This window comes from Anabrus simplex, chromosome 8, assembly GCF_040414725.1.
Source record: "Anabrus simplex isolate iqAnaSimp1 chromosome 8, ASM4041472v1, whole genome shotgun sequence".
Taxonomy (NCBI): Eukaryota; Metazoa; Arthropoda; class Insecta; order Orthoptera; family Tettigoniidae; genus Anabrus; species Anabrus simplex.
In genome coordinates, this window is record NC_090272.1 from 217,173,846 (window position 1) to 217,192,616 (window position 18,771).

At 41.3% G+C, this 18,771-nt stretch overlaps 1 non-coding gene across 1 annotated transcript; it reads left to right on the top strand.

Annotated features, from left to right (window-relative positions):
- The first annotated feature begins 456 nt into the window (after nt 1–456).
- Nucleotides 457–575, top strand: LOC136879461 (5S ribosomal RNA). Its single transcript, XR_010860937.2, has one exon. It is a non-coding gene; the product is annotated as a 5S ribosomal RNA (ribosomal RNA).
- The last annotated feature ends 18,196 nt before the right edge of the window (nt 576–18,771 follow it).

The following is an 18,771-nucleotide window of genomic DNA, read 5'->3' on the forward strand; positions in this document are numbered from 1 at the left end:
TAGGAATTGTGCCGGCTGCCGAAGCCTGTTACACTCCTCTGGCACAATGATTAATGACAAACGGATGAAATGAAATGATATTGGAGAGTGTTGCTGGAATGAAAGATGACAGGGAAAACCGGATTGCCCGGGGAAGAATCTGCCCCCCACTCCGCTTTGTCCAGCACAAATCTGACATAGAATGATCGGGATTTGAAGCACGGAACCCAATGATGAGAGGCCGGTGTGCTGCCGCCTGAGCCTGAGCTCATACAGTCCTTACATGATTACTAAAACTTTCCACAATGTGAAACATTTCCGGTATTGAACATTAAATTGTAAACAATTGTACGATTTTCTATGCATTATTTATATTATTATCAATATTACCATTGCAGTTTATTTTCTTCGTAGGTATTATTATTGTACTTAGGAAGCAAAATGTTAATTTATTTTAAATTATGCACAATAATAGATACCAACGGTCATACCATGTTGAATACACCGGTTCTCCTCCGATCACCGCAGTTAAGCAACATTGGACGTGGTCAGTACTTGGATGGGTGACCGCTTGGGAACACCGCTTGCCGTTGGCTCAATTCCCTTTTCCCAGCCCCGTGGTGCAGGGGTAGCGTGCCTGCCTCTTACCCGGAAGCCCTGGGTTCGATTCCCGGCCAGGACAGGGATTTTTACCTGGACCTGAGGGCTGGTTCGAGGTCCACTCAGCCTACGTGATTAGAATTGAGGAGTTATCAGAAGGTGAGATAGCGACGCCGGTCTCGAAAGCCAAGAATAACGGTCGAGAGGAATCGTCGTGCTGACTACACGACACCTCGCAATCTGCAGGCCTTCGGGCTGAGCAGCGGTCACTTGGTAGGCCAAGGCCCTTCAAGAGCTGTAGTGCCATGGGGTTTGATTGTTTGTACTATAATAGATATTTTATGTACAGTAAGGTAGCACAGTAAGATAGTAATTGGTTTATGTTTTTTATATTTTTTCGGTATTTTTTTTTTCACTGCTTAAGTGAAGGGCAGGGATGCGTGTCCCTAACTTTGCAAGTTAAAATAAACCATATCTATATCTACCTATCTATCTATCTATCTATCTATCTATCTATCTATCTATCTGTCTGTATCTCCACCTCATTAATAACATTTTCTTACTTTCTGTTCCTTTTCATATCTTCGTATTGTCGTGTTACTTCTTTACTGTAATTGTATGTTGGTTATCTTCGACATGCGCAGTAAATTTATTAGACATTATAATTCGAAGCCTCACCCTTGGATTTCATCACGAATCCATTTATCATTTTTTATGTATTTGGTGAATAAAGAAGTGGCAACATAGTCCAGACACTCGCAGGAGATCGGGCATGGGAGCAGTCAGGTGGCGCTGTGCATCTGACGGGCATCCAGCTGGGAGTGTTGTTGCTGTGTGGCGTTGAAGTGAAGAGTGTCGATTTCACCGCTCTAAAGCATGTTTTCAAAAGGTGACCAGCGTTCGTGAATTAAAATCGAGGTTGCCGGTGGCAAAAATGCATCAGAATGTGGCGAGAATGCATTACCGTATAGGAGGGTTGCACGATGGGTCGCCAAGGCGTTTCGTGCGGGTCTGATTTACACCGCACAGGTCGGTCGTCCATTCCTCAAGATCAGATTGACATCGTGAGTTGTCTAGTTTCCGTAAAATATCGATGGACTGTCCGGGATTTATCCGTAGATTTTGATCTGAGTCATCAAATGGTGTGCCACATACTGGCGAAATATCTTAAGATGAGGAAAATTGCGTCCCGTTCGGCTCCACATCAACTCATCGATGTACAGAAATGGCACCGGTATGCACTGGCTGGCATCCACCTGGACAGACACCGCAACGAATGAGACGCAGATCTGCAGCATATTTCCACCATTGATGAGACGTGGGCACGACCCTACGAGCCTGAATTAAAACGTCAATAGAATGATGCCAGGTTCGTCACGTCGACAAAAATTTCGACAGGAACCCAGTCGGGTGAAGATTGTGCTGACTGTGGCATACAACTACGAGGGTGTTATTCTTACGCGTGCTGTGTCTGAGGGACAAACCTGTTGTGTGTGTGTCCTCCGCGCCTACAATCTCCGCAGCCCGCCCGACACATGGATGTTTCCGGAGACCACGAGGCAGAATGCAGTGCACTGACGTGATCGTCGGTGACGTCAGCCAGCGCTATAAAGGGAGCACCGTTTCTCACCTCCCCAGGACTCCTACAGTGTCCAACGACCAGACTACACCGCAAGTCAGACACGGAGGCACCCTCTTAAAAATGTATTCTGAATAGGTGGACTGATTTCTGGCCGTGAGGTTTCACTTCTGGACATAGCCTCATTCATCCTGCATCCCGTAGTCACGTCGAGCACCCATCCAAGCATTCTGCTAATACGAACTCTCTCTACAAGTTCCACTTGTTATTATACATGACCGATAGTTTTCGACTATCAAGAACATTCTCTCATTTGAACAGACTGTCTCATCAAGACAAGATTAAATATATATAGGAATCTCAAATGTAAATATTATTCAGGCCCTCAGCCTACTACCTTATATTAATATTAAACGTGTACAACTCAACAAGCTTCAAGAAAAGTTTCATTCTATTTCATGTACATATTGTATAAATGTGTTGAAGCAATAAGCTTTTATGTTGTGCCTTGTATACAACAAAACCGTCAACAGTGACTGCTATTGCTGATTTCTGGAGCGACATCTGCCAAACGTCCACGTTTATTGCGAGATGATCGGCCTAAAGCAGGTTGCCAAGTCGCAAACAATGTCAAGTTCTTATTGCAACAGTGGCGTTGGGAGATCACGGAACACCCTCTGTATTTACCAGACATGAGTCCTTGTGACCTGTTTCCAGAGTTGAGGGAACACGTCCGAGGCCGCTAATTTCCGGACGTGGCATCTGTACTTCGCGCAGTAGAGTTCTCCGTCGCTGTCATCAACGAAAAACGCTTTCCCAACGGATTCCTGACATTTGGCAAAAGGTATATTGGAGGAATGTAATGCAATTATACTTGTTAGTTCATTAAATATTGCGTTCTATCAATATTGCCAGTACTCTACGGCCCTCCTATGTTTGGAAATAATTTCCAAAAGAAGAGAAGTTTGAGCCACGCATTCTCATATTATCGGCATTTTCCTACTGTTTTGTCCTATTCAGCAAGAACAAATTCAAAGTCAGTTCAACCTCTTTATGTTGACTTCACACGTCTTGCTTTACCACCGTGCGTTTAGAGTCTTACAGCTCTGAGCTTGCATCCGGGAGATAGTGGGTTCGAATCCCACTGTCGGCAGTCCTGAAGATGGTTTTCCCGTTTCCCATTTTCAATCCAGACAAATGCTGGGACTGCACCTTAATTAAGGCCACAGGCGCTTCCTTCCCACTCCTCGGCCTTCCCTACTCCATCGTCGCCAAAAGACGTGTCTGTGTCGGCGCGACATAAAGCAAAGAGGAAAAAAAGGAATAAAAGCGCATCGGAGCGCGCTCAGAAACCACGGAGTTCAGCCGCTGCATTCTAGATTCGCACTGATCGTCAGTAGCGTGAGAGTTTACGTTTTAGGAAACATTTCCCAAAAAACGCTTGGATAAACACAAGAATCATAACAAGCTGTCTAATTTTTAACACGATATTAACCATCATGCAAAATTTCAATATGTTTGTTACGAGGTTCATAAGGATTTGCTTATATTTATGAAACTGGATTAATTTCTCTGGAAAAATGTTTAAAAAATTCACTCCTGTGGACGGCACCTTCGAGATATTTCATCACCGATATTATATCTTGGTCCGCCTCTGTGGTGTAGTGGTTAGCGTTATCAGCTACCACACCCGGAACCTCGGGTTCGATTTCCGGCTGTGCCACGAAGTTTTCAAAAATGGTGTGAGGGCTGGAACGGGGTCCACTCAGTCCCGGGAGGTCAACTGAAAAGAGGGCGTTCGATTCACACCTGAGCCATCCTAGAAGTGGGTTTCCGTAGGTTCCCACTTCTCCTCCAGGCAAATGCCGGGATGATACCTAAGTCAAGGCCACGGTCACTTCCTTCCCTCTTACTTGTCTATTCCTTCTATACTGCCCATCCCCCAACAAGGCAGCTGTTCAGCATACCACGTGAGGCCACCTGGGGGAGGTACTGGTCCACTTCCCCCAGTTCTATCCCCCGACCCCAAGTCCCACGCTCCATGACACTGCCCTTGAGGCGGCAGAGGTGGGAAACCTCGCTAACTCCGAGCGAAAAACTAACCCTGGAGGTTAAACAGATTAGGAAGGAAAGAAAGAAAGAAAGAAAGAAAGAAAGAAAGAAAGAAAGAAAGAAAGACAAGGACACCTCCGTACAGGCAATGAAGGCCCTTGGAGGAGTGGAAGGTAAAGGCTTCCATCATTGTTAATCGCGGCACGTGATGGGGTAGAGTGGTTAGCTCTACGCCCGGCCGCCTTTGACCCCAGGAATTAACTTGGTACTCATTTTTGGTGTAGGTTGAGTGAACCTCAGGGTCATATGCACCTCCGGAAGTGGAAATCTCGTTTCTTAAGTTTTACGACTTCCTGACGGGGATTCGAACCCACGTCCTTCCGCGCGAACCGAGCACGCCTTTACCGCCTCGGGCAGGCAGCCCCTGAAAGAAAGAAAGAAAGAAAGCAAGAAAGAAAGAAAGAAAGAAAGAAAGAAAGAAAGAAAGATATTGTATCTTCGCGACATTGTTTAACTGGGAAGGGATATGGAGAATGTTAAAACGTATTTTAAGACATTTCTTATTTGGTGATTTTTCTTGTTCTAGTAACTTATTTTATATCCATTTGTTATTGACGCATATGACGTGGTTCAGGCCATAACGCCCGCTGTTATACCGAACTATCTTATAAGTACAACTTTGTAAAACTGTAGCGTCCTGGAGTCCTTAATTCTACATCTGATTAACTATGTAATTTAAATTTATTTAAGCAATAGCTGAAAAGATGAGCCGGTCCCGTGGTGTAGGGGTAGCGATCCCTCTTACCCGGTGGTCCGGGGTTTGATTCCCGGCCAGATCAGTGAATTTTACCTGCATCTTTGGCCTGGTTCGAGGTCCACTCAGCCTACGTGATTACAATAGAGAATCTATCTGACGATGAGATAGCGGCCCCGGTCTAGAACGCCAAGAATAACGGCCGAGAGGATTCATTGTGCCGACCACACGACAATTCTTAATCTACAGACCTAGGGGCTGAGCAGCGCTCACTTGGTAGGCCACGGCTCTTCGGGGCACCTGCTCCACGGGGTTTGGTTTGCCTTTAATAGCTGAAAAGTTAGATTATAGATTAAAGATATGTTTTCTGGCAGGTGCAGTACTATGATAAGGTAAGGTAAGGGTTGTTCTGCCCGAAGGCAGGTCCGAACCTCCGCAGAGGTGTTCCTGAGCCGGAGTTTACGTGCGGTAGGGTGGCCAGTTCCTTTGCGCTCCTCCAATCCCTTACCCCCACCAACAGCGCGAGGCAACCCATCCAACTCCTGACCACGCCCAATGTTGTTTAACTTCGGAGATCTCACGGGATCCTGTGTTTCAACACGGCTACGGCCGTTGGCAGTACTATGATAAGAAACAATAAATCTAGGTACTGATTTTTAAAGTCCTTTTTAAATACATTTCTATGATGTATGCCTCTAAGGATTATCATAGTATCACAGGAACGGAATGAAAACCTTTCTTTCTTTCTTTCTTTTTCTCTTTCGTAATCCTTTTACCGTCCAGGGTTGGATTTTCCCTCGGACTCAGCGAGGGATCCCACCTCTACCTCCTCAAGGGCAGTGTCCTGGAGCGTGAGACTTTGGGTCGGGAACAAATCTGAGGAGGAGGAACGGTTCCTCGCCCAGGTGACCTCACCTGCTTTGCTGAACAGGGATCTTGTGGGAGGATGGGAAGTTCGGAAGGGATAGACAAGTAAGAGGGAAGGAAGTGGCCGTGGCCTTCAGTTAGGTTCCATCCCGGCATTTGCCTGGAGTAGAAATGGGAAACCACGGAAAAACACTTCGAGGATGGCTGAGGTGGGAATCGAACTCCCTCCGCTCAGTTGACCTCCCATGACTGATTGGACCCTGTTTCAGCTCTCGTACCACTTTTCAAATTTCCTAGCAGACCCAGGACTCGCACCCGGGCCCCCGGGGGTGGCAGCTAATTACAATAACCACTACACCACAGAGGCAGTCGAGCATGACTTTAAAAATTAAAATCCAGACGAAGGATTCATTACGGCGTTTAAATTTAGCTTGATCTCTGACAAATTAAACAGGACTCCGTGATGAAGTCACGTCAAATCAGATGTCTCGTTAGAAGGACAAATAATAATGATAGAGTTGCAAACAAGATACAGTACATCCGCATATCGGACGTAGGTCACGTCAGGGCGTGTTGAATTGGCCTCAATATACGGCCAGCACTGTGGGGTTGTCGTGGTAACAGGGAGAGCTAGTGGACGTTCTCTCCCTACTTGATATGGATGTGTAGGGCAGGTTATCTGCTTCAAAATGAAACACATTCGTTCAATTCATGTTCAATTCATTAAATGATTTGATTATCTTACTTTAAATTTACAAATGTTTATGCTGACTGCATGAATGTACAGCATCGGTACATTTTTTTTTTGCTAGGGGCTTTACGTCGCACCGACACAGATAGGTCTTATGGCGACGATGGGATAGGAAAGGCCTAGGAGTTGGAAGGAAACGGCCGTGGCCTTAATTAAGGTACAGCCCCAGCATTTGCCTGGTGTGAAAATGGGAAACCACGGAAAACCATCTTCAGGGCTGCCGATAGTGGGATTCGAACCTACTATCTCCCGGATGCAAGCTCACAGCCGCGCGCCTCTACGCGCACGGCCAACTCGCCCGGTAGCATCGGTACATTATCTCGGTCTATGAATTTGTTTAAGGAATTAACTTCTCCTTTCCTTCTACTTCTTCGTCATAAAGCTTGGAATGATCACTTACAGATTTTCATTATGTATCAGTTACCTCCTTCCTCGTGTCGGCCCCGTGGAGTAGGGGTAGCGTGGCTGCCTGCTACCCGGAGTCCCCCTGTTCGATTTCCGGCCAGATTAGTGAATTTTACCTGGATCTGAGGGCAGGTTCGAATTCCAGTCAAGTTACGTGATTAGAATTGAAGAGCTGTCTGGCGGTGAGACAGCGGTCCCGGTCTAGAAAGCCAAGAATAACGGCCGAGAGGGTTCGTCGTGCTGACCTTATGACACTTCGTAATCTGAAGGCTTTCGGGCTGTTCAGCGATCGCTTGATAGGCCAAGGCCCTTCAGGGCTGTAGTGCCATGGGGTTGAGTTAGTTCTTCCTTGTAGTGCAATTCAACAATCAGTTCCACTCACCTTACAATCGTTGAATAGGATGCCCACATTCCAATTCTTATTTGTTATGCAAAATACAGTACTGCACTGTTGTGTCAGTGTTTGAATTAAGTGGACAGTATTAAAAAGGTTCCTCTTTGTTCCAGGCTAGAACTTTGCCAAATATTAATTTTTTAGGGCACTGCATCACGGTATCCGCAATTTTGTTTGGGGTGAGGGGGCAAAAATTTAAAATTTTAAAATTTTTGGAATTTTTCCGTAGGTTACACGCTAATAGCTATCACCTTGCCAAATTTCAAGTTTCTAGCTCATGTCGAAGTGGGTAAACATTTATGTCAGTCAGTGAGCCTTGCGGCTTTATATATATAAGACCTGTTTGCTTCGTGTATCTAGAGAAGGCATACGGCAGACTAACAAGGGAAAACAAGGGATTATGGGATTATATGTAGATTTTCAAAGCAATCAAAGTCACTTATACTGACAATTGGGCAGCATTGACAATTGATGGTAGTATGAGTTCTTGGTTCAAGGTACTTAGAGGGTTTAAATAAGACCTGAATATTTCACCTTTGTTGTTCGTAGTTACTCCATTTTTTATATACTGCATGAAAAATGCTCTTTGCAGCACAGTTTTCATTTTCTTTGGCTATATTATGGCAGACTTATCAAAAATACTCACAAATTAAGAACAAATCTGAGTTTTGCAGTCAGGCATAAAATATTGGACACAATCTGTGTATTAAAAGAGTTTACTAAAAGCAGCTTTGGAAAATCCGTCCGTCCGTTCTACTGGACTGATTCACTTTACTTTTGTTTTCTTCTCTCCGGAAATTACCTGCAGGTGAATCACGAGACGCTGATAGTTCAGCCAACTTTGAGTAATCTTAAAATCAAATCATTAAATTATCAATCCAATAATTGCAGGCGAAGGCTTATACTAACCCGCAATACATTCTGTACTCAGCAGGTTGCTAAGCGACTAACACTTTCATTAATACTCTGATGTATGTGATTATCATCCTTAGGAATGTCATTGCAATGCGGCCATGTTTGAATACTATCTGTCTAGCCAGACTTCCTCTGATCATGGAACAATAATATTCCCTGCTAGATACTCTTTGGTTCTATAACCTTTCCCAGTTTCCAAATATATTCAACAGATGGCAGAGCGATCATAATAACTTGTATGCTGCTAAGAGAAAAAAGTCTACGTACAAGCAGACCGCATCATGACATATGCCTTAGACATTATCTGGGAACATCTATCGAAGGATAACCTAACTATAGTAGAAAGAGTGAAGGCCATGTATCCTTCCCTGCTTGGCGGCAACAAAAAAAGGTCACTCCTTCTAGACTAACCTATGAGCGCACAGACAACTGAAGAACTGCGATTAGAAAAAACATTGCCTTCTACGACACAATACCAAGCTTTACATCAAGAACTGCAGAATTAGAAAAAGCGAATATATGGATAGATTTGACCAAACAATCTGCATGTTGACGTGAGAATGGATTGGTTCTTACTATGAACTGCGGCATAGCATAACGCGCTTCTCATTAAAAGTTCATAAAACTATTGAAAATAGCAGGCAAAGCAATATGACGACAGGAATATCAAGACGAGTTATCTGACCTATATATAACATTTCGTCGCTGCAGGGACAAAACCTCCTATGTGAAACATTTTAGCTTAGAACTTTGATCGGTAAGGTTCTGTCATCTAAGGTGCAAAATTGTGTGACAGTTGTCAAGGCATTCTCGCTCTTCATAATGTATGTGTTGCGGGTCAGTATATGCTGTGGAGCAGTGCTGGTCCTCTAGTATACTTTTAAAACATTCAATAACAACAAATAAGTAATAATATTAATTTTATTATTATATTTTGAATTTATTTAATTACTCATTCCAGAGGTAACTCTCGACTCTGCACAGACTGAAATAGATGTCACTTTTTGATGGGTGATCGGAGAGAATTACAACAGCATATCTATATATATAAAAGCAAGTCGGGCTGGAGCGATGTATATATAAATATTTAAAAATGAAAAAAGACGTGAATTAATGAGGCACTTCCAGAAATCTCAGAACTTTGAAACTTGGTACGAGGGAAACTGATGACCCCAGGATCCCTAGAAAAATCGCAAATTCTCAAAATTCCCTGAAGGGGGCACGCTGGGGGGCTCAAATTTTGGGCTCAGCATAAGAACACAGTCGTATAGTATATCCAAAACGATAACCTATAGGTTTCGTGGGCTTAAAAATTTTCGGGAATTTCCTCATTTTTATCCCCCATCCCCCCAAATCAAGATGGCGGCACAACCTGCGAGACGAGGTAGACAATTGAAATTTGGTGAATTTATAGCTTTTGGTCCCTAACCGACGGGAAAATTCCAAGATGTTCAAATTTTTCACTTTTTACCCCCAAAGATATCGAAATATTGAGGCAATTTTAATGACTGTGCAGACATTCCTTTTGAGCTATTTTTTGGCTAAACGGTAAGTCGTATCACAAAACGGATGGCACAATGTCCCTTCAATTCGGAGTGATCTACAACTTTGGTCCTGTGACATTTTGTCGTATCTCTCTCCCTTATACGTTAAATTTGGCCGTATTTCTGGATTGTTCGTAAATTTGGTGATTTTTACAAGTATATTTTATTGTTTGACACACTTATAAGAATGATAGGATCATCACGTTGTGTGCGCACATTGGCACGATCAAGGGACATATGTGTACCAAATTTCGTGATTCTAGCTTATACATAAGTAGGCAAAATGTAATGTAAAATGTTAAAAATGCACCCAAATTTCACCCTATTCAAAATTTGAACTCAATTTACCCCCTTAATATACGAGATATGGGGAAATGGTTTAGAAACAAACATGTAGAGCGATAAATGAGGCGTCTGATGGCGCAAACCGTTTCTTAATATCATAAACCGTTTAGGAGATATGAATCTCGAAGTGGAAGTCTGCACTTTTCAACGTGCTCATGCTTATCCGTCATCTATATATATAAAAGCAAGTCGGGCTGGAGCGATGTATATATAAATATTTAAAAATGAAAAAAGACGTGAATTAATGAGGCACTTCCAGAAATCTCAGAACTTTGAAACTTGGTACGAGGGAAACTGATGACCCCAGGATCCCTAGAAAAATCGCAAATTCTCAAAATTCCCTGAAGGGGGCACGCTGGGGGGCTCAAATTTTGGGCTCAGCATAAGAACACAGTCGTATAGTATATCCAAAACGATAACCTATAGGTTTCGTGGGCTTAAAAATTTTCGGGAATTTCCTCATTTTTATCCCCCATCCCCCCAAATCAAGATGGCGGCACAACCTGCGAGACGAGGTAGACAATTGAAATTTGGTGAAATTATAGCTTTTGGTCCCTAACCGACGGGAAAATTCCAAGATGTTCAAATTTTTCACTTTTTACCCCCAAAGATATCGAAATATTGAGGCAATTTTAATGACTGTGCAGACATTCCTTTTGAGCTATTTTTTGGCTAAACGGTAAGTCGTATCACAAAACGGATGGCACAATGTCCCTTCAATTCGGAGTGATCTACAACTTTGGTCCTGTGACATTTTGTCGTATCTCTCTCCCTTATACGTTAAATTTGGCCGTATTTCTGGATTGTTCGTAAATTTGGTGATTTTTACAAGTATATTTGATTGTTTGACACACTTATAAGAATGATAGGATCATCACGTTGCGTGCGCACATTGGCATGATTAAGGGACATATGTGTACCAAATTTCATGATTCTAGCTTATACATAAGTAGGCAAAATGTAATGTAAAATGTTAAAAATGCACCCTATTTCACCCTATTCAAACTTTGAACTCAATTTACCCCCTTAATATACGAGATATGGGGAAATGGTTTAGAAACAAACATGTAGAGCGATAAATGAGGCGTCTGATGGCGCAAACCGTTTCTTAATATCATAAACCGTTTAGGAGATATGAATCTCGAAGTGGAAGTCTGCACTTTTCAACGTGCTCATGCTTATCCGTCATCTATATATATAAAAGCAAGTCGGGCTGGAGCGATGTATATATAAATATTTAAAAATGAAAAAAGACGTGAATTAATGAGGCACTTCCAGAAATCTCAGAACTTTGAAACTTGGTACGAGGGAAACTGATGACCCCAGGATCCCTAGAAAAATCGCAAATTCTCAAAATTCCCTGAAGGGGGCACGCTGGGGGGCTCAAATTTTGGGCTCAGCATAAGAACACAGTCGTATAGTATATCCAAAACGATAACCTATAGGTTTCGTGGGCTTAAAAATTTTCGGGAATTTCCTCATTTTTATCCCCCATCCCCCCAAATCAAGATGGCGGCACAACCTGCGAGACGAGGTAGACAATTGAAATTTGGTGAATTTATAGCTTTTGGTCCCTAACCGACGGGAAAATTCCAAGATGTTCAAATTTTTCACTTTTTACCCCCAAAGATATCGAAATATTGAGGCAATTTTAATGACTGTGCAGACATTCCTTTTGAGCTATTTTTTGGCTAAACGGTAAGTCGTATCACAAAACGGATGGCACAATGTCCCTTCAATTCGGAGTGATCTACAACTTTGGTCCTGTGACATTTTGTCGTATCTCTCTCCCTTATACGTTAAATTTGGCCGTATTTCTGGATTGTTCGTAAATTTGGTGATTTTTACAAGTATATTTTATTGTTTGACACACTTATAAGAATGATAGGATCATCACGTTGTGTGCGCACATTGGCACGATCAAGGGACATATGTGTACCAAATTTCGTGATTCTAGCTTATACATAAGTAGGCAAAATGTAATGTAAAATGTTAAAAATGCACCCAAATTTCACCCTATTCAAAATTTGAACTCAATTTACCCCCTTAATATACGAGATATGGGGAAATGGTTTAGAAACAAACATGTAGAGCGATAAATGAGGCGTCTGATGGCGCAAACCGTTTCTTAATATCATAAACCGTTTAGGAGATATGAATCTCGAAGTGGAAGTCTGCACTTTTCAACGTGCTCATGCTTATCCGTCATCTATATATATAAAAGCAAGTCGGGCTGGAGCGAAGTATATATAAATATTTAAAAATGAAAAAAGACGTGAATTAATGAGGCACTTCCAGAAATCTCAGAACTTTGAAACTTGGTACGAGGGAAACTGATGACCCCAGGATCCCTAGAAAAATCGCAAATTCTCAAAATTCCCTGAAGGGGGCACGCTGGGGGGCTCAAATTTTGGGCTCAGCATAAGAACACAGTCGTATAGTATATCCAAAACGATAACCTATAGGTTTCGTGGGCTTAAAAATTTTCGGGAATTTCCTCATTTTTATCCCCCATCCCCCCAAATCAAGATGGCGGCACAACCTGCGAGACGAGGTAGACAATTGAAATTTGGTGAAATTATAGCTTTTGGTCCCTAACCGACGGGAAAATTCCAAGATGTTCAAATTTTTCACTTTTTACCCCCAAGGATATCGAAATATTGAGGCAATTTTAATGACTGTGCAGACATTCCTTTTGAGCTATTTTTTGGCTAAACGGTAAGTCGTATCACAAAACGGATGGCACAATGTCCCTTCAATTCGGAGTGATCTACAACTTTGGTCCTGTGACATTTTGTCGTATCTCTCTCCCTTATACGTTAAATTTGGCCGTATTTCTGGATTGTTCGTAAATTTGGTGATTTTTACAAGTATCTTTTATTGTTTGACACACTTATAAGAATGATAGGATCATCACGTTGTGTGCGCACATTGGCACGATCAAGGGACATATGTGTACCAAATTTCGTGATTCTAGCTTATACATAAGTAGGCAAAATGTAATGTAAAATGTTAAAAATGCACCCAAATTTCACCCTATTCAAAATTTGAACTCAATTTACCCCCTTAATATACGAGATATGGGGAAATGGTTTAGAAACAAACATGTAGAGCGATAAATGAGGCGTCTGATGGCGCAAACCGTTTCTTAATATCATAAACCGTTTAGGAGATATGAATCTCGAAGTGGAAGTCTGCACTTTTCAACGTGCTCATGCTTATCCGTCATCTATATATATAAAAGCAAGTCGGGCTGGAGCGATGTATATATAAATATTTAAAAATGAAAAAAGACGTGAATTAATGAGGCACTTCCAGAAATCTCAGAACTTTGAAACTTGGTACGAGGGAAATTGATGACCCCAGGATCCCTAGAAAAATCGCAAATTCTCAAAATTCCCTGAAGGGGGCACGCTGGGGGGCTCAAATTTTGGGCTCAGCATAAGAACACAGTCGTATAGTATATCCAAAACGATAACCTATAGGTTTCGTGGGCTTAAAAATTTTCGGGAATTTCCTCATTTTTATCCCCCATCCCCCCAAATCAAGATGGCGGCACAACCTGCGAGACGAGGTAGACAATTGAAATTTGGTGAATTTATAGCTTTTGGTCCCTAACCGACGGGAAAATTCCAAGATGTTCAAATTTTTCACTTTTTACCCCCAAAGATATCGAAATATTGAGGCAATTTTAATGACTGTGCAGACATTCCTTTTGAGCTATTTTTTGGCTAAACGGTAAGTCGTATCACAAAACGGATGGCACAATGTCCCTTCAATTCGGAGTGATCTACAACTTTGGTCCTGTGACATTTTGTCGTATCTCTCTCCCTTATACGTTAAATTTGGCCGTATTTCTGGATTGTTCGTAAATTTGGTGATTTTTACAAGTATATTTGATTGTTTGACACACTTATAAGAATGATAGGATCATCACGTTGCGTGCGCACATTGGCATGATTAAGGGACATATGTGTACCAAATTTCATGATTCTAGCTTATACATAAGTAGGCAAAATGTAATGTAAAATGTTAAAAATGCACCCTATTTCACCCTATTCAAACTTTGAACTCAATTTACCCCCTTAATATACGAGATATGGGGAAATGGTTTAGAAACAAACATGTAGAGCGATAAATGAGGCGTCTGATGGCGCAAACCGTTTCTTAATATCATAAACCGTTTAGGAGATATGAATCTCGAAGTGGAAGTCTGCACTTTTCAACGTGCTCATGCTTATCCGTCATCTAAATATATAAAAGCAAGTCGGGCTGGAGCGATGTATATATAAATATTTAAAAATGAAAAAAGACGTGAATTAATGAGGCACTTCCAGAAATCTCAGAACTTTGAAACTTGGTACGAGGGAAACTGATGACCCCAGGATCCCTAGAAAAATCGCAAATTCTCAAAATTCCCTGAAGGGGGCACGCTGGGGGGCTCAAATTTTGGGCTCAGCATAAGAACACAGTCGTATAGTATATCCAAAACGATAACCTATAGGTTTCGTGGGCTTAAAAATTTTCGGGAATTTCCTCATTTTTATCCCCCATCCCCCCAAATCAAGATGGCGGCACAACCTGCGAGACGAGGTAGACAATTGAAATTTGGTGAAATTATAGCTTTTGGTCCCTAACCGACGGGAAAATTCCAAGATGTTCAAATTTTTCACTTTTTACCCCCAAAGATATCGAAATATTGAGGCAATTTTAATGACTGTGCAGACATTCCTTTTGAGCTATTTTTTGGCTAAACGGTAAGTCGTATCACAAAACGGATGGCACAATGTCCCTTCAATTCGGAGTGATCTACAACTTTGGTCCTGTGACATTTTGTCGTATCTCTCTCCCTTATACGTTAAATTTGGCCGTATTTCTGGATTGTTCGTAAATTTGGTGATTTTTACAAGTATATTTTATTGTTTGACACACTTATAAGAATGATAGGATCATCACGTTGTGTGCGCACATTGGCACGATCAAGGGACATATGTGTACCAAATTTCGTGATTCTAGCTTATACATAAGTAGGCAAAATGTAATGTAAAATGTTAAAAATGCACCCAAATTTCACCCTATTCAAAATTTGAACTCAATTTACCCCCTTAATATACGAGATATGGGGAAATGGTTTAGAAACAAACATGTAGAGCGATAAATGAGGCGTCTGATGGCGCAAACCGTTTCTTAATATCATAAACCGTTTAGGAGATATGAATCTCGAAGTGGAAGTCTGCACTTTTCAACGTGCTCATGCTTATCAGTCATCTATATATATAAAAGCAAGTCGGGCTGGAGCGATGTATATATAAATATTTAAAAATGAAAAAAGACGTGAATTAATGAGGCACTTCCAGAAATCTCAGAACTTTGAAACTTGGTACGAGGGAAACTGATGACCCCAGGATCCCTAGAAAAATCGCAAATTCTCAAAATTCCCTGAAGGGGGCACGCTGGGGGGCTCAAATTTTGGGCTCAGCATAAGAACACAGTCGTATAGTATATCCAAAACGATAACCTATAGGTTTCGTGGGCTTAAAAATTTTCGGGAATTTCCTCATTTTTATCCCCCATCCCCCCAAATCAAGATGGCGGCACAACCTGCGAGACGAGGTAGACAATTGAAATTTGGTGAATTTATAGCTTTTGGTCCCTAACCGACGGGAAAATTCCAAGATGTTCAAATTTTTCACTTTTTACCCCCAAAGATATCGAAATATTGAGGCAATTTTAATGACTGTGCAGACATTCCTTTTGAGCTATTTTTTGGCTAAACGGTAAGTCGTATCACAAAACGGATGGCACAATGTCCCTTCAATTCGGAGTGATCTACAACTTAGGTCCTGTGACATTTTGTCGTATCTCTCTCCCTTATACGTTAAATTTGGCCGTATTTCTGGATTGTTCGTAAATTTGGTGATTTTTACAAGTATATTTTATTGTTTGACACACTTATAAGAATGATAGGATCATCACGTTGTGTGCGCACATTGGCACGATCAAGGGACATATGTGTACCAAATTTCGTGATTCTAGCTTATACATAAGTAGGCAAAATGTAATGTAAAATGTTAAAAATGCACCCAAATTTCACCCTATTCAAAATTTGAACTCAATTTACCCCCTTAATATACGAGATATGGGGAAATGGTTTAGAAACAAACATGTAGAGCGATAAATGAGGCGTCTGATGGCGCAAACCGTTTCTTAATATCATAAACCGTTTAGGAGATATGAATCTCGAAGTGGAAGTCTGCACTTTTCAACGTGCTCATGCTTATCCGTCATCTATATATATAAAAGCAAGTCGGGCTGGAGCGATGTATATATAAATATTTAAAAATGAAAAAAGACGTGAATTAATGAGGCACTTCCAGAAATCTCAGAACTTTGAAACTTGGTACGAGGGAAACTGATGACCCCAGGATCCCTAGAAAAATCGCAAATTCTCAAAATTCCCTGAAGGGGGCACGCTGGGGGGCTCAAATTTTGGGCTCAGCATAAGAACACAGTCGTATAGTATATCCAAAACGATAACCTATAGGTTTCGTGGGCTTAAAAATTTTCGGGAATTTCCTCATTTTTATCCCCCATCCCCCCAAATCAAGATGGCGGCACAACCTGCGAGACGAGGTAGACAATTGAAATTTGGTGAATTTATAGCTTTTGGTCCCTAACCGACGGGAAAATTCCAAGATGTTCAAATTTTTCACTTTTTACCCCCAAAGATATCGAAATATTGAGGCAATTTTAATGACTGTGCAGACATTCCTTTTGAGCTATTTTTTGGCTAAACGGTAAGTCGTATCACAAAACGGATGGCACAATGTCCCTTCAATTCGGAGTGATCTACAACTTTGGTCCTGTGACATTTTGTCGTATCTCTCTCCCTTATACGTTAAATTTGGCCGTATTTCTGGATTGTTCGTAAATTTGGTGATTTTTACAAGTATATTTTATTGTTTGACACACTTATAAGAATGATAGGATCATCACGTTGTGTGCGCACATTGGCACGATCAAGGGACATATGTGTACCAAATTTCGTGATTCTAGCTTATACATAAGTAGGCAAAATGTAATGTAAAATGTTAAAAATGCACCCAAATTTCACCCTATTCAAAATTTGAACTCAATTTACCCCCTTAATATACGAGATATGGGGAAATGGTTTAGAAACAAACATGTAGAGCGATAAATGAGGCGTCTGATGGCGCAAACCGTTTCTTAATATCATAAACCGTTTAGGAGATATGAATCTCGAAGTGGAAGTCTGCACTTTTCAACGTGCTCATGCTTATCCGTCATCTATATATATAAAAGCAAGTCGGGCTGGAGCGATGTATATATAAATATTTAAAAATGAAAAAAGACGTGAATTAATGAGGCACTTCCAGAAATCTCAGAACTTTGAAACTTGGTACGAGGGAAACTGATGACCCCAGGATCCCTAGAAAAATCGCAAATTCTCAAAATTCCCTGAAGGGGGCACGCTGGGGGGGCTCAAATTTTGGGCTCAGCATAAGAACACAGTCGTATAGTATATCCAAAACGATAACCTATAGGTTTCGTGGGCTTAAAAATTTTCGGGAATTTCCTCATTTTTATCCCCCATCCCCCCAAATCAAGATGGCGGCACAACCTGCGAGACGAGGTAGACAATTGAAATTTGGTGAATTTATAGCTTTTGGTCCCTAACCGACGGGAAAATTCCAAGATGTTCAAATTTTTCACTTTTTACCCCCAAAGATATCGAAATATTGAGGCAATTTTAATGACTGTGCAGACATTCCTTTTGAGCTATTTTTTGGCTAAACGGTAAGTCGTATCACAAAACGGATGGCACAATGTCCCTTCAATTCGGAGTGATCTACAACTTTGGTCCTGTGACATTTTGTCGTATCTCTCTCCCTTATACGTTAAATTTGGCCGTATTTCTGGATTGTTCGTAAATTTGGTGATTTTTACAAGTATATTTGATTGTTTGACACACTTATAAGAATGATAGGATCATCACGTTGCGTGCGCACATTGGCATGATTAAGGGACATATGTGTACCAAATTTCATGATTCTAGCTTATACATAAGTAGGCAAAATGTAATGTAAAATGTTAAAAATGCACCCTATTTCACCCTATTCAAACTTTGAACTCAATTTACCCCCTTAATATACGAGATATGGGGAAATGGTTTAGAAACAAACATGTAGAGCGATAAATGAGGCGTCTGATGGCGCAAACCGTTTCTTAATATCATAAACCGTTTAGGAGATATGAATCTCGAAGTGGAAGTCTGCACTTTTCAACGTGCTCATGCTTATCCGTCATCTATATATATAAAAGCAAGTCGGGCTGGAGCGATGTATATATAAATATTTAAAAATGAAAAAAGACGTGAATTAATGAGGCACTTCCAGAAATCTCAGAACTTTGAAACTTGGTACGAGGGAAACTGATGACCCCAGGATCCCTAGAAAAATCGCAAATTCTCAAAATTCCCTGAAGGGGGCACGCTGGGGGGCTCAAATTTTGGGCTCAGCATAAGAACACAGTCGTATAGTATATCCAAAACGATAACCTATAGGT